Source organism: Aedes aegypti, chromosome 3 (assembly GCF_002204515.2).
Source record: "Aedes aegypti strain LVP_AGWG chromosome 3, AaegL5.0 Primary Assembly, whole genome shotgun sequence".
Lineage (NCBI taxonomy): Eukaryota > Metazoa > Arthropoda > Insecta > Diptera > Culicidae > Aedes > Aedes aegypti.
The window spans coordinates 331,974,622-331,999,046 of record NC_035109.1 but is presented as its reverse complement, the minus strand read 5'-3'; the positions used below and the strand labels follow the sequence as shown (position 1 = coordinate 331,999,046).

Genomic DNA, 24,425 nt, shown 5'->3' with positions numbered 1-24,425 from the left:
TACATTCAATTTCCAACTATAAATGGTTGAATATTACATGCTCGTGTAAATTTAAAGTGAATTCGATTGAAAAGTAATGGATTGGTCGTTGAAATTTAGGTTTATTTTGATGCTCCAAATATGTGCATGAAAATAAACTTAAATTTACAACATATTTTTAGCTGTGATCATTATGAAAAAAAGAACCCAATCTGGCATTGTTCGGAAAGGGCTTTCTCAAGAATATTATTTAGTTCACTTTAACAAAAAAGGTCTAAATAATATTGAAGCTTTAGAAAAAGCTAGACTTATGTTCGATGTCCGTGTTCTTCTTCTTCTTCTTTCTGGCATTACGTCCCTACTGGGACAGAGCCTGCTTCTCAGCTTCTTATGAGCACTTCCACAGTTATTAACTGAGAGTTTACTGTGCCAATGACTATTTTTGCATGCGTATATCGTGTGGCAGGTACGAAGATACTTTATGCCCTGGGAAGTCGAGAAAATTTCCAACCCGAAAAGATTCTCGACCGGTGGGATTCGAACCCACGACCCTCAGCTTGGTCTTGCTGAATAGCTGCGCGTTTACCGCTACGGCTATCTGGGCCCCGGTGTCCGTGTTACATGGGGCGAATTCCAAAAATCTGGAGGAAATTTCTAGAACCCCACTCAGTGCCGTCGGTGCCAAAAGTGGGGTCATGGTACAACAAATTTCCGCATGGATGCTACATGCATGATTTGCGGAGGTTCTTCTCACGCCAAGGACGTCTGTCCAGTGAAGGAAGATACCACCACGTTTATATGCTCGAATTGCGGGGGCAATCATAAGTCAAATTTTGGGCTTGCCCTTCGCGTAGGCGAGTCGTCGAGGCTCGTGCCAGGTAGATGAACAGTATATCCGTTAGTGGCGCATCCGAACAGAGAAAAAAAAAAACACCGTTACGATAACGGTCGTTTCCGGAATTTCCCTGGTAGAGCATCGAACAATACTCATTTTTCAGTTAACGATCGCTTGATTAGGAATCATACCCATGCTCATTCACAAACTAATTTTAATCCGTCGGGTAGCCGTTCGAATCTTTCAATTTCGAATGTATCTACCCAAGGAAAATCCTTTGCCGATATCGTAGCAGGTAATTTGAACTCCTTCCCTATTCGTACTATGAGTACCCATTTTTCTTGTTTCAAAACAAATGAAAAAAAAACCCTGCCGCCACAGGTAACATCTACTTCGCCTCTTCGTCTACCGAAAATTCTAACGAGAAATCATCAGATAATGTACTCACTTCAAGTGATATGTCTGCCTCGGATTTTAATTTTGTAACTGAACAATTGAATCTTATGATTGATGCAATGTTCTAAGCCACCACTATGACTGAAGCAGTCCAAGTCGGTGTAAAATTTACTATTCAAATTGTTATTTGATAACGTTTTTCTGATGGATCCAATAAATAATAAATTAAATATTTTACATTGCAATGCTCGTTCTTTGAATGGTAAAGAGAGCGAGCTGTTTATTTTCTTACAGCTAATAACGTGCATATAGCAGTTATTACTGAAACATATTTAAAACCTGAATCCGAACTAAAAAAAGATCCTAACTTTTTTGTTTATCGTAATGATCGACTTGATGGGGCATGTGGGGGAGTTGCAATCCATCATTTATAGGCGCATAAAACATCAACTGTTTTCGTCATTTGGAACTAAAATTTTTGAAACTTTGGGTGTTTCTGTTGAAACACAGCTTGGTAAATATACTTTCATAGCTGCCTATTTGCTTTTTCAATGCTCTGGACAGCAAGTTAATTTGCTCCAAACTGACTTGCAAAAATCGACTCGCAGTAAGTCAAAATTTTTTGTAATGCCAGCGGCAGAATTTTCTTTGATGAGTGCTCTTCAGGATATTTCTCAATTCAATACCCTGATAGCCCTACATGTTTTTCCTCTTCTAGAAATCCATCTACGATTGACTTGGTCTTAACCGACTCTAGTCATCTTTGTAGCCAATTAGTTACTCATGCTGATTTTGATTCTGATCATGTCCCTGTTACGTTTCAAATATTCCATGAAGCGATTCTCAATCCTATCAGCTCCACTTTCAATTATTTTCGAGCCGACTGGAATATATATGAAACATATATCGACTCTTATCTTGATGTTAACATTTCTTTACAAACAAAACATGATATTGACAATACCCTTGAAATTTTAACATATTCCATTGTTGAAGCTAGGAGCATTGGAATTCCAAAATGTGAAAATGTGATCTTAAACTCTTGATCCGTCTTGAAAACGTGAGAAGAAGGCAATTTCAACGCACTCGCGATCCTGCTATGAAAATTATATGGCAGGATTTGCAGAAAGAAATCAAGAAACGTTTTACCCAATTAAGAAACAAAAATTTTTTAAAATAAAGTTTCTAAAGTGGACCCTGTCTGTAAGCCCTTTTGGAAATTATCTAAAATTTTGAAAAAGCCTCAGAAGCCAATACCGACATTGAAAGAGGAAAACAAATTATTACTAACTAATTGCGAAAAAGCTCAAAAACCTGCTATGCAGTTTGAAAGTGCGCACATTTTTAATTTAGGACTTACTAGTCCAATTGAAAATCAAGTTACTCAGGACTTCGAAAATATTCTTAATCAAGAGAACGTTTTCGAAAATGCCTGGGAGACTGATTTGGAAGAAGTGAGAACTATTATTAAAAAAATTCAAAACTATAAAAGCTCCTGGCGATGATGGAATTTTCTACATCCTCATCAAGAAACTTCCAGAAAGTAGTTTATCATTTTTAGTTGATATATTCAACAGATGTTTTCAAATAGCATATTTTCCTGACAAATGGAAAACTGCTAAGGTTGTTCCAATTTTAAAACCAGACAAAAAACCTGCAGAAGCTTCTAGCTATCGTCGAATCAGTTTGCTTTCCTCCATCAGTAAACTTTTTGAAAAGGTCATTTTGAACAGAATGATGGCCCACATCAACGAAAATTCTATTTTTGCCAATGAACAGTTCGGATTCCGCCATGGACATTCGACCACTCATCAACTTGTACGTGTAACAAATATGATCCGTTCCAACAAATCTGAAGGCTTTTCTACTGGTCTTTTTCTTCTAGATATAGAAAAAGCATTCGACAGTGTTTGGCATGAAGGTTTGATTGTAAAATTGAAAAACTTTAATTTTCCAACATACATTGTTAGAATAATTCAAAGTTATCTGTCAAATCGTACACTTCAGGTTAATTATCAGAACTTCAGATCTGAAAGACTTCCTGTAAGAGCTGGTGTTCCCCAAGGCAGCATTTTGGGACCAATATTATACAATATTTTCACACCTGACTTACCTGAGTTACCTCAGAGATGTCAAAAATCTTTGTTTGCGGATGACACAGGCCTCTCAGCTATGTCTGAACCAGGAGATTATCAACATCGAATGTACATCGGATTTTTTCTCGCTAGAGATTAGTATTTGGTCTACGTTTCCATAATCAGAAGGTTTTAAAATATTCTATCGTTAAAAGTTTGATTTTTTCCACTTTTTAGCTATTTTTCATACTAAAATATATTGATATCCCGTTTCGTGACCCAAATCTGCCCATACTAAATGTATGGAAATAATTTCACCGATAGAATATTTTGAAACCTTCCAATTATGAAAATATGGACCGAATACTGATCTTTAGCGAGAAAAAATCCGATGTACATTAAATTTTCATATCTGCTAGTTCAGACATAGCGTGCGAAGCCTGCGTGTCATCTGTAGTCGATTGCAAAAAAGTTTGGATATTTTTTCTTCATACTTGCAAAAATGGAAGATTTCTCCTTATGCTTCCAAAACTCAACTAATAATATTCCCACATAAACCAAAAGCTCTTCATTTGAAACCTTCAAGTAGACATGTTGTCACGATGAGAAGGGTTCCAATAAATTGGTCAGATGATGTTAAGTATCTAGGGCTCATGCTAGATAAGAATTTAACTTTAAAAAATCACATGAAGGGCATTCAAGCCAAATGTAACAAATATGTAAAATGTCTCTATCCTGTTAATAGAAAATCTTTCTATCTTGTTAATAGAAAATCAAAACTGCGAACAAGCTTTTGATATTCAAACAAATTTTCAGGCCAGCCATGTTGTATGCTGTACCAATCTGGACTAGCTGTTGTAATTCCAGGAACAAAGCTCTGCAGAGAATTCAAAATAAATGTTTGTTCTGAATGATACTAATAAATAAATAAAAAAAAAAAACATTTATTCATTTGCTCAAGATAGGAAACAACAATCATTTATGCTTAGTGATCTGTTGTCTATTTGAACGTTTGGTTCTGGTACTTTGATAGGAGTAAACATGTCTTTCTAAAATTCTAAATTCATAATTTTAGAACTCATATTTATAATTCTAATTCCAAGCACCCCTTTTCAAAATATCATGCTGTATCAAGTGCTAGACTTACAGAGCTGTATTTGTTAATTAACGTGTTTGCTTTTGAATTGTTCAATAGTCTTGCCAGGCAGGATCCGGTCTTGGGTAAAACACGCTCCACACCTCGCAACCTATAAGTTGCCACTTGATGTATTGTACCAATCAACCAAACGATCCGATTGAAGCTGCGGGTCTATTCTGAGAACTGGGGCGTCGCCGATCCGTGTCCCGCTCACGTACCGTCAAAACAATTAACGCCGTATCTCCGTAAGCTGCCAATTGATCTACCGAGCATCCAGTTGAGTCGACCAAAACTCTGTTGATATTTTCTTCTATCTGGCGTTACGTCCTAACTTGGACAGATACTGTTTCTCAGCTTAGTGTTCTTATGAGCACTTCTACAGTTATTAACTGAGAGCTTTTTTTCCGTAAAGATGGTCAGTTGATGGGATTCGAACCCACGACCCTGCTGCCGAGTGGCTGCGCCTTTACCGCTAGAGCCATCTAAGCTTCTCGCTTCGTAGATCTATCTGTTTCAAATCACACAAGCTGGAGGCTGAGAAAGATCGATTACGTTTATTGGTAAGACCTAAAAGTGGAGGCTTAAAGGGACGCAAGCAAACAACCACAAACGGAAGTGGCGATTCGTTCTGTTCGTATCGCATGTTTGCACTAGCTAGCACGATTCGTTCACTCGCATGTTCAAGGATCCCCCGGCCGTTAATATGGCGGAGATTTTTTTTCTACTACCTTTAGGCGACCACACTGGGCAATCAAGCAATGACAAAACATGTTTAATCGACGGCAAGGCTATTTAGGTATTGCCATCACCGTCAGCAGCAGTGTCGGGGAGTCAGGTGTTCGGGCTTGTTTATGAGCTGCTAGCACTAGATCTGAGCGCCGACAATTATAAATATAATTGTCATCTGCGCAATTCAACGTATACTTCAATTGAAATATACTTAAATTAATACATCGATAGAAAATTTCATCCGGTATTTACTTATTTGGAATAATCAAACAAGTTTAAATTTCTAAAAAGTGTCAGCAAGGTATTTTGGAGGGATTCTTGAAGTAATCTATGAATAGATTTCAAGAGGTATCATCGAAAGAAATCTGCAGAAGAATTCATGGGAAAATTCTTTGTTGAAAACTATAGACGTATTTCTGTATTTTTTTTTTAGAAATATCTCAAATATTGCCTACAATTACCCGGAATATTTTCTTGTAAACATATAATTAAGTTTTTACATACCGAATTATATTTACCTAGAAGGCAACGGCTCACTGCTCTACCTAGCACTTTATCAGCAACCTGAGCGACGTGATTTGGGGCCAAAAATTAATTTCTCACGCTGATGTTGCACAAAAGCAATCATTTCGGCGTGGCGTTTGTTGTGTGTACTTTGCTAAGGCGGTTCGTTACGCAGTCATAAAAAAAAAACTGCACACGGTGATGTTTCCACACGCTTGTTACTGCTCCTAATGAGCTCGGTTATTGCTCGTACGAGTTTAATTCATCCGTCGACCTTTTCGGACGCTCGTTTGAAACATATGAACAAAAATACCCATTTCCCAATCCTTCCAATGTTTTCAATTAAATTCCCTGTTATTTTCCGCGAATGAACCAATCATTAGTGATTCATTCCTGGAACGCAATCTCATCCACAATTACCGTTTTAATTTTTGACATTTTAACCGCGGTTGCGTTTGTTATCGATTGCCACTGACTGACTTTTCCTCCTTTCCCCCCACAGACAGCCCAATTAACGTTAATGGTCAATTTCAATAAGTTGCGCCCGGCCCGGGACGTTTTGCTAGCCAGTTAACTGGCGGTGGCGGTAAACGTTTCAAACGGCATTCAATATCGTTTGGATCACTGATGATGATAATCACTCTTCTGAACTATCTGCTGCCGCAAAGTTGAATCGAAAGGCGAAGGCAGTATCGAGCGGAACGGGCTGCGGGAGAGAGCGTGATTGTGATTATCGGAGATGACTCGAACCGGTTTAAATCGTACGGAATGGGAAAGGTATTGTTATTTTATATAAGGTACCGCGGGGCAAGTGGGTAAATGGGGTAAGTGAAAACAATTGATACATTTTACTGAATATGTAAATTAACGTTTTAAACTCATGCGTAAACCTTCGAGGCAATTGAGAACATTACGATAGGTAAGAAATTTCTGAGATTTTTCAGCCATTATTGCATAATAGAGCGAAAAATTGTTAACCTGTCAACTGTTACTCCGTAACAAGTTGGCGGCGTACAATCTTATTTTAATATTTTCAGTGGAAAAAAGTTGCGGAAAATAATTTCCTGTACCACTTCTTAGTTGTCCTCTGTGACAGTTTCAAACTGCAATAAAAAAAGTTTTAGAATTAATTCGACGTAGACTTAAAAATAACTAAATTTAAACACCGTCAATTCTCTTATCAGGTGGGGCAAGTGAAAAGTTTATCATTAGAGATAGAATTTGTGTTTTCTCTTTAAGAAGCCATAAGTAAACATTATTCGCAATTATCATAGAAAAACATAACGTGCTGATAATTCAAGAAACACTAGAGTAAGGTGGGGCAAAAGTTCGACCTTAGTGGTATAATCAAAGTTTCCAGGAAAACAATAACAGTTAAAACAAAACAAATACCATACAGTGAACCTCCAACATATTGGCTATAATTTTGTTGAACAAACTTGTGTCAAAATATTTACTCATTTTTAGTTATAACAGTTTCAAAATTGATTGTCTTATTCGAACTTTTGCCCCACCGGTGGGGCAAGAGTTCGAATCTAGTGTGGGGCAAAAGTTCGCTGGCTAAAACACAAAATATCAATCCTTTTATGACAGGCATACTTTACACCAGCCGTAAACTTAAGTTTGACGAAAAATACATACTAAATTTCCATCGAAAAATTGCCCAAAACCGGGTTAATTGTAATATACTAAAAAATAGCAGTTTTTCGCAAAACTTAGTGGAAATATAAAATTTTGGTGACAATCTTCACACGATCAGACAAATTTAACTAAATTTGAAGATAATATGTGGATTTTAGGTAATTTGCAAATTTTTACGTGAGTTTATGCATGGGTCGAACTTTTGCCCCGCTGATTCGAACTTTTGCCCCACTATGAGCAAAAAATTGTTTTCAAGCATTTATGCAAAAACTAATACACCTCAAAGCAACCTTATGATAGGCCTAGAAACGCCCTTACATAAAATATTGAGAAAGATTTTATTTTCAATTGGTTCAATGCAACGAAAGTTTGACTAAAAATTACAATATTCACGTCGAAAAACAACAAATACCTATAACTTTTCCAAATCTCAATCGATTTCTATGATATTTGGATTGAATGACTCTTACTTGAATAGCATTCGAACCACCATGACATTTATAAGATTTGTTTTAAATTGAGCTAGAAATCTTAAAAAGAAACTCTTACCCCACTCGAACTTTTACCCCACTTTACTCTATACTCAAGCGTTAAAAGCTATTAGAAATCATGGAACTTCTCTAAAATATGTTGCCAAACATTACAATATTAATATGTCTACTTCGGGCAGCCAATTAAAAGAAGACTTTGACAGAAAATTTGCAATATTAGAGAACACACGGAAATCTCGTGGAATGTCTATGTAAAGCTAGTTCAAAACATAAAAATGGGGTATAGGTCTATCCACATAAAAAAGATTATAAATACGTTATTGAAGGATTCCGTTTGATTTCTCCCGAAGAGTTATCCGACGTCATATCCGACTTTCTCAAAAACAAATAACGAGCGGTGGAAATTCTACAAAGTAGAAATGCAATTGCTGTCCTATAATGTAAGAACTAACATTGGAAATGTTGCAGTTATAATGTTGTCGAATCATTTCAACTAACATAACTGAACAGAAAAAAATTCAAGTGAAAAGAATAACAGGTTCTTTGTTTACATGTTACTTATGTTATTGTTCATTGGGAAGCATTAACAAATGTTAAAACTAATAGTAATCGTGAATATAACTGTTTATTTTTGAATTTATTGTTCAAATCGGTAAACTTTTCACTTGCCCCACTTTTGGCACAAGTGAAAAGAAAGGAGACATTTTTCAAAAACTTTTTCTGTATTTTTTTCTTCAATTTTTCATAAAAATCAATTTTAGCATGCTGCTTATATTTGGTGGGAGTCAAGCTAAAAAATATATACCACCTCATTTGTTTCAATTTAAAGTCTCTAGAATTTGAAGAATCTCGAATATGCGAATTCCATTACCCACTTGTTCCACGGTACCTTAATACGGATATGCAATAAACAAATATAAGCATCGGCTCATATTTATTATAGTTTCTTTTTATATTTATTAACAAGATTTTTAGGGGCCTTCCTTAGCCGAGTGGTATAAGTCCGCGGCTACAAAGCAAAGCCATGCTGAAGGTATCTGGGTTCGATTCCCGGTCGGTCCAGGATCTTTTCATAATGGAAATTTCCTTGGCTTCCCTGGGCATAGAGTATCATCGTACCTGCCACACGATAAACGAATGCGAAAATGACAACTCAGGCAAAGAAAACTATAATAACTGTGGAACTCATAATAACATTGAGAAGCAGGCTCTGTCCCAGTGAGTACGTAATGCCAAGAAGAAGAAGAAGAAGAAGAAGAAGAAGAAGAAGAAGAAGAAGAAGAAGAAGAAGAAGAAGAAGAAGAAGAAGAAGCAGAAGAAGAAGAAGAAGAACAAGATATTAAGCATCATTTTTGTTTTATGACTGTAGCGGTCATGCGACTCAAAGGTAAAGGGAGTCTATAAGGCTATCCATGAGAACTTTTCGTGATAGCTAAAAGTGTGAATGCAATCGAAATGAAAGAGTAAACAAATCATGCGAGTGTTATCGGAGCTTTACATTTTCCTTTGTAATCGACATTGGCGTAGCTAGGATTTTTTGCTGGAGGGGGCCTAGGGGGGGCCTACGAAATACTTGTTTTACAGATTTCGTAGTGTTATCAGATTTGCATTGATTTTATTAACTTGTTATCTAGTCTCATTTCGTGGCACATCCGTGATATTTGTAAATTTTAATTTTCGCTACGAAATAGAATGCATTCTTTTTGTAATTCTGTCAAAAATTTATCGAAAAAACTCACAATATCCTTTGTGATTCTTCCACGAAATTTTTAAGGTATTCAACCATGTGATATGAAGAGATTCTTCTCCTCTCCTCTCCTCTCCTCTGAGAAATCATACGGGAATTCCTTCATGAATTATTTTCGTACCTTTCAGTGCTTTATCCAAGATCTTCTGTACCAGTTTTCACTGACTTCGTCCTGGATTTGCCACGCAAAATCATTCCCAGACATTCTGATTTCACCAAAAAAAAAATCTCGACGAATCTCTAACGAATTGGTTAAAAAAATCGTTTGAAGGATTCCGCTAGATAATGCATTCTTACAATCGTTTATCCTGAAAGGTCTTCTACGTAGTTATTATATAATTCCAATTGTTAGTTTAAAGAATCCACCTGTGTTCATTAACAATTTGTTTAGGATTTTCTGGAATTGCTGAGGATATGTTTTTTTATAGTACAAAAAATTCTAGGAGTCTCACCAAAAATGTCTTCAAGATCACCAAGCAAGGATTCATTCCACGAATTGTTCAGAGAGTTTGCCAATAGTTTTTCCAACTTTGCTTGTGAAGTTCATCCTAAAATATATCTACAGGATTGTTTGATAAAGTCACAGCAAAAATTATCCAAATTAAAAAAAAAAGATTGGCTGTTCCATGTGTTGCTGTAAGAATTCCTCGTAATATTCCACAAGAATTTCATGAGCAATTAAAATTATTTCAATTAAAAATATGTCATTCATGATTTCTCATTCATGATTAATGTTCAAAAAATATTTCAATAAAGTTTCTAGCATAATACATTCAACTGTTCTTTTAAAAACTCTTCCGCGAAAATACTCAAAGATTTACCGAGTAATTCGTTGAGGGGTTTCTTAGAGAATTATATGATTGTTTCCCTCATTTTCTTCCGAAAAATTTACCGGAGATTCATCTAAGTATTTTCCAGAGATTTTTTTTTTCTTTGAACCGCACTAACGTTCCTTTTGGGATTTATTTGAAGAAAATTTTCACCAGATTTACTAAGATTTTGCAATTTATTCCTGAACTTTCTTTAGGAGTTACATCAAGTATTGTTTAAGGTTTTAAAAATAATCCAATTTTTTTGCGAATGGGAATCTCAGGATTCTTTCATAAATAAAATTCAAAAATTTATCCACTCTACAGTTTTAGGTTCAAAACTACTCCTGGAATATCTCAATATTGTTAAGGAGATTGCTTCACCAATTCCTCTACGAATCACCCCATATCAGATTTGAAAAATTGATTGACTCTTTTGAAAATTTAAACACATACAAAAAAGAACCTTGTCGGTATTTTTTTTTAAATTGCAGCGTAAGTATAATTTGAAAAAAAAAAAAAATACTGTATTCCTGTCGTCAAATTTAAGAAACAAATCGTAGAATTTCTGAAGCTTGTTGACCATGTACCTCACAGAAAGTCTTAGGTGGTCCTTGTAGGATTTACTACAAAAATTCTTGTTCTTTTTTCTGTGTCATTTATAATAGAAAATTATTTTTAACACCAATCATTTGGATGGATAGAATTTTCACTGAAAGTATTTGTAACTAAAATCTTAAATAATATGAACTCCGAAGTTTCATGATACTATGTTGAACATATTGATGCAGAACTCATTTTTCTTACCATTTGAAATTCCAAATTTGTAGATCATCGAATATTTTGTAGTATTGTAGGAGTTGAACGCAAAAATATTGCCGGTATTTTTAAGAACGTTACCGAAGATCTATTGTGGTAAAATTCTTGATCAAGATTTTAATGAATTTGAATCATATGGGAAACTTTTGCATTACTCTGAAATTTTTTTAAGGAATTCCTGATAGACTTTTAAGAATCTGGAACTATACGTATAAAAATTCTGCAATTTTTCAAAATTCTTTCAATTTACCTTTATTTAGAATCATGGAAATGTTGCTTTTTGGAGTATGAAAAGATTTTTGTACGAAGTTCCTCAAAACGTCATGCGAAGGAAGGAGAAACAACAAAATGTTGAAGCAGGTAGAAAAATAGATGAGCAACGGTACAATAAAAGATAATTTATAATCTTTTCTCTAACGATAATTTACAAGATATTTAAAACCTCCCTAATGAAATTACAAATGAGTTGAGTTTCAACAAATTTCCTCTGAACATTCAAAGGCAAAAGATATTTCAAAAACAATATTCTTTCCAATTCTTGAATAATCCGGGGATTTGAAGAATAATTTCTAGAAAAAAAACAAAACATAGAAGAGTTTTTGATACAATTTGTGAAGTGTTTTGGAAATATTTATTAAGGTCTTTTGTTAAACTTTGCGGAAAAAAATTAGTAACATTTTTGGAAAAAACTATTTTAATAAATTCACAGATCTCAGTATTAGATTTGGCAGAATCAATTATTTTTTTGGAGGAATTGCGTGTGAAAACTGAACTTTTGATGCATGTAAGTAACATTTTTTAGGTAAATCCGGGAACATCTTCCGGAATCAATTTGCTAATAAAAAGTAGACATAGAAGGAATTTATGTTTACCAGGAGGAATTCGCTGCAAAAGTATGAGCAAGTCCCACAATATTATTTCCTTATTTCCTAATTTCCAAGAGATTTGCAAAACTTCCGAAGCTACCCTTCAATATTCCTTGAGGAATTTGATTATACTAGAATTTAAAAATACCAGAATATGGAAACGTTTTTTGAAAAATCTGCTACAAATCTGTTGGATATTACTCAAATAATTTATGAAATAATAAGTTTCATTGTAAAAATAAAGCTTAAGCAATAAATTTATTCATACAAAAATACTTCAAAAAATGAATCAAAATTAAAGCGAGAATTTATTGCTGAAATAAAGCATTACGGTCGATTTTGATACATTTTTTCACACCAGGTTAAATTTCTGACATTCATCTTTACAAAAGACTTGGCCATGCCAAAGTTGAATGTTAAGCCTGATTTTTCGACAAAAATTTCCACTATTTATTATCTAAGAAATTCCTTTAGTAATTTTGTCTGTTTTTTTTTCAATTATATATTCTTATGTTATACGAGTTTAAGTTAATGTATGGATTTCATAAGTGAATTCTCATAAGGGAAATCATCATCACCGGGCACTTCGAGCAGGGTTTCCTTCAAAAACATGATAAATCAGAATGCTGTGAATATGCTGTTTTATGCTGAAATAGCATTATTTGGATTATTAAAAAAATAATTTTGGGAATCAAACTTCCTGGATATTGGCACTTATTTGTACACGGTATTTTTTGTAACGGAGATGTCGAAAAGTTGCGCTAATCACACACTACAAGAAGCCATTTCTAACAGTAACCAAAGGACGGTTTAGCTTTCGGTTGTAGCGCGATTCACCGAAGACAGAACCACCACGCTGATGCTGTGTAAGACAAGCGAGGTTTTCTCACTATAGGAGTAGAATATAAAATAACGTAACTTCTGAAGAGATTTTTGTTAATAACAAGAGTCATTTACATTGTTTTAGAAGATTTTGCTTCATGTTAATTTTTTTTTATTATCATAAAAAATTCTGGGGGGGCCTGGATGATTCTGGAGGGGGCCAGGCCCCCCTGGCCCCCCCTGTTCCTACGCCAATGGTAATCGAAAGTCACTCCGATCGCGAAACGTCAAAAGCACGCATGGTAAACAAAAAAATAGCTGATCGCATCTGTCTCATGGATTGCCTTAACGCTCAACGATCCGTCATCGTAATCATCGTCATCATCGAAACTTCAAAAGCAGTTTTTCTGTTCAAAACTAAAAATTATTCAATGAAAATGTGTTCACTGCGTTTCGGTTGGAGAAAAGAATACAGTGACCACATTTTCATGAAAATTTTGTTGATTTTGAACGAAAAAACTGCTTTTGAAAATTCCGAAATCAATGACGGATCCTGTCCCTTTAAATGATGGAAACGAATAGGAGCATAGGCGTCGCAAGGGAGCGACAAGATTGAAATTTATTTAGGTGGTGAAAATTGGGCAAGCCATTTTAAAGTCAGTAAATGTATATGAAATTTGGCTAATAAAAAAATGCAGTTCTAACAGGATCATGTGGTGACTGGCGGGAAGAGCACACATGATAGAGATAAACCATCTCTGACTGCGTGTGAATTCCCAATATCAGCCATCGATCGATAGAACCGTTCGGTTGATTGCCGTCAGTATAAGAGCACATTGAAGCCTCCTGTATTTTGCCTGTGTTGGTTGCAAAGCTCAAAGCCTTGAGCCAACCCTTTTCCAGTAGAGAAGCTAGGCAAAATACAGAATGCTTCGATGCTTACTGACTTTAAAATGGCTTGCTCAATTTTCACCACCTAATTAAATTTCAATTTAAATTGCGTCGCCTATGCACCTACTCGTTTCCATCATTTGCTTCTATAGACTCCCTTTACCTCTGAGTTGCATGACCGCTACAGCCATAAAACAAAAATAATACAAAACAATCACGGTCGAAACCTTCTCCCAAGATATTAAGCTTTAAGCTTGTTCATCTTGGAACTAACGACTGGGACGCATCGAACCTTCGTTCTGTGCGTACACAAATTACACAGCGTAACAAAAATAACACTTTTGCGTGTCTCAAGGATCAAATTATGTATCTCTAGTAGATTTTGGGTCGCTGAATCTGATGCCTTTCTCAGAAATGTTCCAGCACGTCACAATTTTTAACTACAGGTCGCCAAAGTTGTATAAAACACTGGTTTTATTGATGTTTACATGAAATTTAAAGTATGATTTATCAAACTTTTTTGTGATATAATCTACCAAACATGCTAAAAAGGACTTGAAATTTCAATTTAGATACAATTCAGTTGAAAATTCACGATAAAATTTAGTTTAAATCGATTTTTTTCAACATGCTTGTAGTCTTCATATAAAATTCTTCGTATCTCTCATATGGCATAATACAATATTTTTCTGAACCATCAAAAAATAACATTTTACCATCGAAAATATTATGAACTTTGTTGATAATTATCGTTTTATACATGAAGTTTGAATTCTGTGACAAATTGAGCGAATAAATTGCCGTTCAAGTTTGCATGCAAGTTGGCTGAAACAGTCAAATTTTGCATTTTCAACAGTCGATATCTCAAAAACTAGACGTGCCATGGTATTTCTGATAACGGGAATATACTCAGCAACCCTTAATTTTGTAAACAGTGGTATTTTGGTGCTTGAGACAAAACCGTGTTCCGCAGTGTTATTTCTGTTGAAGTTTCTTCGCAGTGCTACAAAAATAATAATTCTTGTTCTTTTTCTTGGCATTACGTCCTCATTGGGACAGAGTCTGCTTCTCAGCTTAGCGTTCTTACAAGTTCTTCTAAATCACCTCTGCTTTCGAGGTTAAGTATCTAGGGCTCATGCTAGATAAAAATTTAACTTTCAAAAATCAATTTTTTTTTTCTTAAGAACAAGCTTTTGATCTTCAAACAAATGTTCAGGCCAGCCATGTTGTATGCTGTACCAGTATGGACTAGAAATAATTCCGAAGCTCCCTTCCTGGTGTAGTACAAATGAGTCACATAGAACAGCTAATGTTGGAATAAAATTATTGATAATTTTAGACAAAATTCGTTGCAATCTTGTTTTCCACGACTTATGCGTTATATATTTAGCTTAAGTAATGTTAAGTAAATTGAAAGCGTTTTTTTTCTCTCATTAGCAGTTGAAATCAACCCACCTGTAAAAATTTTGAACTGCTACGGCAAATGAAATGTGAAATGTTGTTTACAAAATGTTTATAAAAGTTTAATTTAGTTTTACCAAATTATGATGATAGTGTTGTCTAATACTGACCACCTAGATATCAGAAATAAATGTAATGTTTGAAATGACACTAATAATAGAATTTAAAAAACAGGGAAAGCCTTGATGCGGCTAAAAAGTGACAGCTGATGGTATTCTGTAGAGAACTGGGGATTTTTTTTTATTTCCGTACTGGTTTGGGCCGAAAGGTCTCAGATTTTCATGAAACTTTTTCCACAGGCAGGGCTCATCAATATATGAATAAAACAAATTGAGAAAAATTCAGGGTCGCCTATTTTCCCGGAAAACTCAGTTGGAAATTGTTTGTTTTCCCCTGACACTACTTATTTTGAAAAATCATAACTCAAGAACGAAGCATTATAGAAACAAAGTTTTTTTTTATGAAAATGAGAGCAAATTTTCTCAGGAATAAAAAAAAATATTAACTGGAAAAAGTTTTCCACAAAATTTTCAACCGTTGAGAAAATTCGTAGAGAAAAGCCGGAAAAACTATGCTCCAACTCGTGGAAAATTTTCAAAAAAGTATTTTTGAGAAGATAAATTCTTAAGCTTCAATCGCTGAAATTTTTGAAATGTACTTTTTTTTTAGTTTTTGAGTTATGGCCAATTTTGCAAAAAATGTGCAAATGTGCCATTTTGAGCCTTTTCTTTGAAAAATCATAACTCAAGAAAGAAGCATCGGAAAAACAAAGTTTTTTTTTTATGAAAATGAAAGCAAATTTTCTCAGGAACAAAAAAAAAAATTAACTGGAAACAGTTTTCCACAAAATTTTCCACCGTTGAGAAAATTCGTAAAGAAAAGCCGGAAAAACTATGTTCCAATTAGTGGAAAACTTTCAATCATTTTTGAGAAGGTAATTCCATATGCTTTAATCGCTGAAATTTGAAATGAACTTTTTTTCCTTTTTGAGTTATGGCCAATTTTGTGGAAAATGACCATATAAGCCTTTTCTTTGAAACCCCATAAGTCAATCGAAGCATCGGAAAAACAAAGATTTTTTATCAAAGCAATTGCAAATTTTCTAAAACATCTGAAAAAAAGATATGGGATTGATTTTAATGAAGTATAAGTCGGAATGGATGATATTTTTCATGAAAAATTACACCGCTAAGAAAAACTGAAAAAAAAAACTGTTTCTGCCTCAATTTTTCATTACACTGAAAAGGGATTCTTTCTTTTCTATGGAACAAATAAGATTATTATTATTTTTTTAATTTAACACAAAAAAACAAAGTTTTTTAATGAAAATGAAAGCAAATTTTCTCAGGAACAAAAAAAAATATTAACTGGAAACAGTTTTCCACAAAATTTTCCACCGTTGAGAAAATTCGTAAAGAAAAGCCGGAAAAACTATGTTCCAATTATTGGAAAACTTTCAAAAATATATTTTTGAGAAGGTAATTCCATATGCTTTAATCGCTGAAATTTTTGAAATGTACATTTTTTTTCGTTTTTGAGTTATGGCCAATTTTGTGGAAAATGACCATATAAGCCTTTTCTTTGAAACCCCATAAGTCAATCAAAGCATCGGAAAAACAAAGATTTTTTATCAAAGTAATTGCAAATTTTCTAAAACATCTGAAAAAAAAAAAATATGGGATTGATTTTAATGAAGTATAAGTCGGAATGGATTTTATTGAAGTATAAGTGGAATGTTGCCACCGATACCATCACAAGGACCTTTTCCATGTGAGGTTGGGAAAAAGTTCCGTTCTGCTTTAATTTTAAAATCATTTTCATGGCTGCATACATTTTTGAAATTTGACATTAAGCGAATGGCTAGAGATGCTAGTATTAGAAAGTCAGCAGAAATTAATATCGCCAAACAATTTTTCGACTGGGCTGTGTCGCAAAAGGTGAAAGACCAATTTAAAAAAGATTGGGAATTTATCTATGCAACTGAAGATGACTATTCAGAGGCTGACAAATTTGTTCAGGAAAGATTTTCTAACCTTGTCCCAATTCCTGGAACAAAAAATATCATTCATTTATACCAAAAGACGAACTAGAGTTTGCAATCCCGGGAACATTTCCCGGGAAATGAGATTTCCCGGGATTCCCGTTTCCCGGGAAACGATTTTCTGTTTCCCGGGATTCCCGCATTTATAACACAATTTACTTTTCCTATCATGCCAACCAATTTCCTCACTGGATAACATGTTGATGTTTTTCGTAATCAAATAATTATTGATAAAATGCGTATCGTTTCGACGATATATTTTGCCAAGAAAGATTATATGCCATACAAAATAAAAGCTCTTACGAAGAATCATTTTTATGAATTAAGTAGGATCATAAAGTTTCTCATTAATTTTGTTCGATATAACAGTCATAATTTTTAACGAAAAACTGTAGTCGATTTCATTCTAGTGCTTGGAAAGATTGGTTGAATGTTAGCAAATATTTTTTAAGAATGAGCTACACATGGACTATTGCTCAATGTTACACACTTTTTTTTTTGGGACCATCCTTAGCCGAGTGGTTAGAGTCCGCGGCTACAAAGCAAAGCCATGCTGAAGATGTCTGGGTTCGATTCGCGGTCGGTCCAAGATCTTTTTGTAATGGAAATTTCCTTGACTTCCCTGGTCATAGAGTATTATAGTACCTGCCACACGATACACGAATGCGAAAATGGCAAATTTGGCAAAGAAAGCTCTCAATTATTAACTGTGGAAGTGCTCATAAGAACACTAAGCAGAGAAGCAGGCTCTGTCTCAGTGGGGACGTTAATGCCAAGAAGAAGAATACACTTTTCTGCTTTGAAGCCTAGCGTTCAAAACGAAACCAAAATATTTTTTGAGTAACATGAATACATTACTCAAAAAAGAGAAACTACCATACATATGTACTGGCATAACATGTAACATACATAAAATGCGAATAATCAAAAAAAATCTCCTAGAGTTTGTATCCTTTGACAGATACGCGTATTTCGACCAAACTCTAGTGGAATTAAATGGTATAGTACTAAATTCGGTTTTTTCATCTACTTATAGGTATTCTACTAAACAGCTCGAAGATTTATTAAAAAAAATCTATTGAATTTGATTTATTTTCATGTTTTTGAGAATTTTCCGGGATCCCGGGAATTCCCGGTAAATGACAATTTTATTTCCCGTTTCCCGGGAAATCAAATCCCGGGAAATTTGAAAACTCTAAGACGAACGAAGCATTTTTGCTAGTGAATTCTCAGATGCACATGACAACCAAGAAAATACAGCATGCTTTGTTCTTAATAATACAAAGAAACGAAAATCTTCTGGTGTTAGCAACCAAAGACAATCTTCCCGGTTGAAAAAATAGATAGTATTAAGATGAAAGTGTAAGTTATATACTGAATAATTCAATAAATAAAATTAAAAAAATAATAATAATCTTATTTGTTCCATAGAAAAGAAAGAATCCCTTTTCAGAGTAATGAAAAATTGAGGCAGAGACAGTTTTTTTTTCAGTTTTTCTTAGCGGTGTAATTTTTCATGAAAAATATCATCCATTTCGACTTATACTCCATTAAAATCAATCCCATATCTTTTTTTCAGATGTTTTAGAAAATTTGCAATTGCTTTGATGAAAAATCTTTGTTTTTTCGATGCTTCGATTGAAATATGGGTTTTCAAAGAAAAGGCTTATATGGTCATTTTCCACAAAATTGGCCATAACTCAAAAACGAAAAAAAGTACATTTCAAAAATTTCAGCGTTTAAAGCTTATGAAATTATCTCTTCAAAAGTATTTTTTTGAAAATTTTCCAAGAGTTGGAGCATAGTTTTTCCGGCTTTTCTTTACGAATTTTCTCAACGGTGGAAAATTTTGTGGAAAACTTTTTCCAGTTAATATTTTTTATTATTCCTGAGAAAATTTGCTTTCATTTTCATAAAAAAAACTTTGTTTCTACGATGCTTCGTTCTTGAGTTATGATTTTTCAAAGTAAGTAGTGTCAGAGGTAAACAAAAAAAAATCCAACTGAGTTTTCCGGGAAAATAAGCGACCCTGAATTTTTCTCAATTTGTTTTATTCATATATTGATAAGCCCTGCCTGTGGAAAAAGTTTCATGAAAATCTGAGACCCTTCGGCCCACTTTGTACGGAAATAAAAAAAAATCCCCAGTTCTGTATAGATAAATACAACCACATCACAAGTGGATGAATCCAACCTTTTAAGCTAGGATTGAAACAGCTTCGGTTAAACACAACACAGTATACATGTAGTGAACCGGTGCGGTTTGCACCTAACCATTTACATACAGGAAGAGGCTCGAATTCTATTGTCGGAGAGTTGTTTTATGCTGACTGTAGTTACGTACGTACACGAATCTATTTAGGAACAATGCAGCAACTCACAAGTGCACGTTTGGAAACACTGCTGACCGCTGCCGAACTGCTGCTACCGGGAAGCGTCTAGATAGAGCGACGTGAGGTGATGACTATTACAGCAGCAGCAGCAGTAGCAGCGGTGGAGGTGTGGAAGTCAAGGTTAGCTCTAACAACACAACACGGTGATGATGAGTCAGCAGCCCGTGTCTCAATAAACGGTAGCCCGGGATAGTGTGTATGAGTTTTGCTTCTAACGCGTTGGGAAACGGCTATTACATGGAAATTATCTGTCTAATAAACAGAGATATTAAAAGGGTTTGTGCCTTATGGAGGTAGTGATTTGAAATTTATATTTACTTCTTCTTCTTTTTCTTCCATTTGAAACGTCCAAAGCTGATTCTAGGACTTTTAAATATGAGTTAGGTAGCTAAACCAAATTAATCGATGACCACTTTAAATAATTATTCATGTCTATTCTCGATACTTTCAAAATCATTGAGGGAGAAAGAACAGAAGTGTAACCAATAAAATGCAAAACCACATAGTGACTCATCAAACGAAAGTGCTGAAATATAACTTTCGGACTTATACTTTTCGGCTTTTTTCCAATTGTTAGAAAAACTTTGAAGATGCTTAATTGCTATAATTATATTTGAATACTCTTCTTAGCCTTACTACTTCTACATGAAATATCTCACCAATTTCTGCCATTTGGAAATCTGCATCACATCCAAACAATGAAATGGATTGGAAAATCATAGCTCACCTGAAAAGATAATCAAATAGAAAAAAACCTTATTAGTTCGAAACATTCCCAATATAATTTGAAGAACAAAACACAGTTTCACAAACGATAGGCACCAAAGTCTCAGAGCTCCAGAGCGCGGCGGAGAAAAACGATCCATTATTCAATAGTTCCCACCATTATCACCTGCCCTACTGAATTTCATTCAGGTATCGAAAATAAAACTGACGACCGGCCGCACCAATTGGCAAACAGCCCATTTCGAGGCGAAACAATAAATTTCTCACTATTTATCAATCTGTAGCAATAATGGCGGGCAAGGCTTGTCTCGTTCGCAGTTCGTCGTTGCCGTCGTTATGATCATCATCATCTTTGCACTCGCCACACACTTAAATATTGTTACACAGATATTTTATTTTAAAGTTACAGTTAAAGTTGAACAGTTTTGTGAAAAAAAACAAGAGGGCACTGGTGGGTCAATATTTTGCACATGAATATGTGATACCTTGAACTACAAGAGCCTAAAAATGATTGAAATGACTTTGGGCTAACAAAAGAGGAAAAGAAAAGTTTGCAACTTTAATATATAGCTTGTGTAATAAAATTTAAACGTGCATATCTGTGCACTGCACAGAACTGCTTGTCATGTTTGTTTTCCCAGTGCAAAACCCACAAGTGACTCGTCGGCGACCGGAGTGTCTGGTCCACCACAATTGGCACTACAACCTTACCTTGCCAAGCCTGGTTGTTAGAGAGAAAAAATAAGCAGATAAACTCTTGTCGGGTGTTGCAACAAGCAGTAGCAAGCACTTACAGCCACTCCATACTAATATGCACACTGTTGTACTATAGAGAAGGGATATAAAATAGCTGGATAGTGGTGGAGATTAGTACCTGGGTCTAAAAATAGATTCCACTCGACACGGTTCTCACGCGATAGGGGGTTGCGGATGCAGGTGCTAGTGTTGCAACTTGACTACTACATTGCAGGCATTGGCGAACTAGATCCCTAAGTACTGCTGGCAGCAGTAGCAGTAATTCTTCGAAAAGGTCACTTAGCTACGTGATTTTTTAGAATGAGCTGCCTTTGCACAGCCTTTGGAAGGATATGGTCGGTAGCTCTAAGAAGCGGTTACCCTGCCTCCTCATGGAATGAACGAACATGACTCAGTGACGACGATATAACGGTGCAGTTAGCCTGCACTGTATTTGAAATCTCCACCGTAGGGAAGGTTATGAACTTCACGTGCTCCGGAAAGAACGATCTAAAGCTATTAGTTACGACACGCCCTCGTGAGCAAATTTTTGCTGATTTATCCCACGCTTGGGAACGATTGCCTTTGGGGATTGGTTGTGTTGTTTTTGAAGGTATCGAAGTAGGGTAATCAATATAATTTGGACCCGTATATACTTTGGAAACCTACACAGCTAAAAAAATGTTGTAAATTTAAGTTTATTTTCATGCACATATTTGGAGCATCAAAATAAACCTAAATTTAAACGACCGATCCTGTATTTTTCAATCAAATTACATTTAAATTTACACGATCATGTGACATTCAAGTATTTTTGGTTGAAAATTGAGTTGATATTCATTTAAGTTTACATGATGCTGTAACAATACACGAATTTGATTTATTTTTACAGTAGTCTTCAATTTACACTACATTGGAATTTAAATATTTTTTTCTGTGTAAGACCATCTTACAACACATTTTTAAATTAATATCAAAAGTCCAACACTGTATGCAAGACATTTGCATAAGACTACAGTCAGTGACAAAAGTTAGTAACCAAATGCAGTTTTTCCATACAAAACGCCCAAGTTTGGAAATCTGTATCTCAGCTTCTGCTAGCCCGAATTGGCTGAAATATGAATGACAAACTACCAATAGTTTGTTTTATCTGTAGTGAATTTATAATATTCCAACCAAAGAGTTTCGGAGTGTTGTTCAAAGGTAAAAGTAAGTAATCGAGGGACTTTTCAATTCAACAAAAAACAATAATTTGTAAGAGGTTGGTGTGTTCTGTAAGTTTGCGTAACTTCTGGAAGTGAGACGTTTGCAATTTGAACATTGAATTGTCTGAAGCTTTGTATTGAGAAGCACTTCAATAAAACGCATATTGTGGACGAATATGCGCTAAGGTGATTCAAGTTCATCAAAAGTGCCAAGAATATGTCCCGGCTCCCTTCTATGAAATTGTGATTAATTTATTTGTTTTAATTTGATTTTTAAATTGAGATAAAAATGCATCCATTCTGCTCAAGCAAGATGCACTCGCAGCCTATTATTCAGCGTTGAAAAGACAAACTACTAACATTTTATGCCTTCCGCAAGGTGAACCAGTCGAGCGTGTGCTTCCAATCAACTAGCGACCGGCAAAACGACCGGTATAAACCAATCATACCGTCGTTGTCCCAGAGACTTCACTGCCATGGTCGTCCACTAGTTAACTCACATCATCATTGTGTCCCTCATACCGATAATAAAACAAGCTCACCCTTTAGTACCTTAACTTTAGCATCCAGATTTACAATCAAATTTATGGTGCACAATCACACAACTGATTGCGATTCAATTGGACCCCAGCATCCTTGACTGGGGTCGATTCGGTACCTCTCACATGGGGAACAATTTAATCACTGTTTTATTAGAGTGGTTCAAATCTAACAAAAGTTCGAAAATTCTTTCCTTCATATTTATTTTTAACAATATTTATGATATGAATAGAGCTTCGCCAAACTGTCAGTCGTTTTGGTGAAGATTTAAAGGTGGCCCAAAGACAATGACGGTTTATGTGAACTGGTAAGAATACTAACACCGCGGAACACGATTTTTTCTCATGTATCAAAATACCGCTATTTACTTAATTATGGTTTGCTGAATCCATTGTCGTTTTCAAAAATATCATAGCACATCTAGTTTTTGAGAAATTGACTGTTGAAAATGCAAAATTTTACTATATCAGGCAACTTGCATGCAGGTTTGCGAGCTTGTAAGGCAATTTATTTGCTTAATTTGCCACAGAATTCAAACTTTATGTGTATAACAATATTTATCAGCAAAGTTCTTAATACTATCGATGCTCAAACGTTATTTTTTGGTGTTTTAGAAAAGTAATGTTTTTTTGCCATATAAGAAAAACGAAGAGTTTTGTATGGAGACTGCAAGCATGCTGAAAAAATCGATTATATCAAAATTTTATCGTGTAATTTCAACCAATTTATATCTGAAAAGAAAGTTGAAGTCCTATTTCGCATGCATGTTGGATTAGATCACAAAAAAGTTTGATGAATCATATCTTAAATTTCATGTAAACATCAATTCAACCAGTGTTTTATACAACTTTGGCGACCTGCAGCTAAAAATTGTGACGTGCAGGGACATTTCTGAAAACGGCATAAGATTTAGCGACCGCAAATCTATTAGAGGCACATAATTTAATTCTTGAGACACGTAAAATTGTCATACTTCGCATACTCTCGAAGAGCGCATTTTAGCTGATCTCATATTTATTATCAATAACGGCGCCGGCCAAGTCCTTACAGTCTGTTCGAATGGAAAAAGAATGTTATTGTGTGATTGTTGCTTCTAGAGACCGAGAATACCTCTGCATCTGCACAATCACCACGGTAAGGGTGTTGATTAGCGCGGGGGGAAAACAATCTGGAAGCCACCTTTGGTCGAAATATTCCAAAATTATTTCTAGTTATGATGAAAAGAGAAAGATACGTGCATATTAAAATTATATAAAACAGGAATAAGGGTTCATCAATAGTTGGTACAAAAACGTAACGTTTTCACAATGAAAAATTGTTATTATAAGCATGAAATGAGCTCACCGCTTGGTAATCCATCCTCGACTAGACACTAGTTATACTATCATATCCATGTAACTGCTAGTATGAATTATTTTGCCTTCTTTACAAGTGCCCTAATTCGGTGAATTCTGAATTAACAAGCTCATTGTGAGCTAATTTTGTTTCGAATTTTTGCAGAAGTTCACTAGACATGGGACATGAAACACATCCACATGGTACAACATACAAGTAAAAAATATGGATAAAGTATTTTCCAATGA

General features: G+C 34.9%; 1 protein-coding gene and 1 long non-coding RNA gene across 9 annotated transcripts in view; both read right to left on the bottom strand.

Moving 5' to 3' along the window:
• LOC110679684 overlaps positions 1 to 20,890 on the bottom strand; it is a 34,495-nt gene extending 13,605 nt beyond the window's left edge. The window contains exons 1-2 of the long non-coding RNA XR_002502707.1: positions 20,459 to 20,890; positions 20,296 to 20,363 (exon numbers count right to left, since the gene is read on the bottom strand). This is a non-coding gene — a long non-coding RNA (uncharacterized LOC110679684). The remainder of the gene's footprint in view (positions 1 to 20,295; positions 20,364 to 20,458) is intronic.
• LOC5567245 (IQ motif and SEC7 domain-containing protein 1) overlaps positions 1 to 24,425 on the bottom strand; it is a 645,474-nt gene that overhangs the window by 171,508 nt on the left and 449,541 nt on the right. The gene's annotated exons all lie outside the window — the stretch shown is intronic.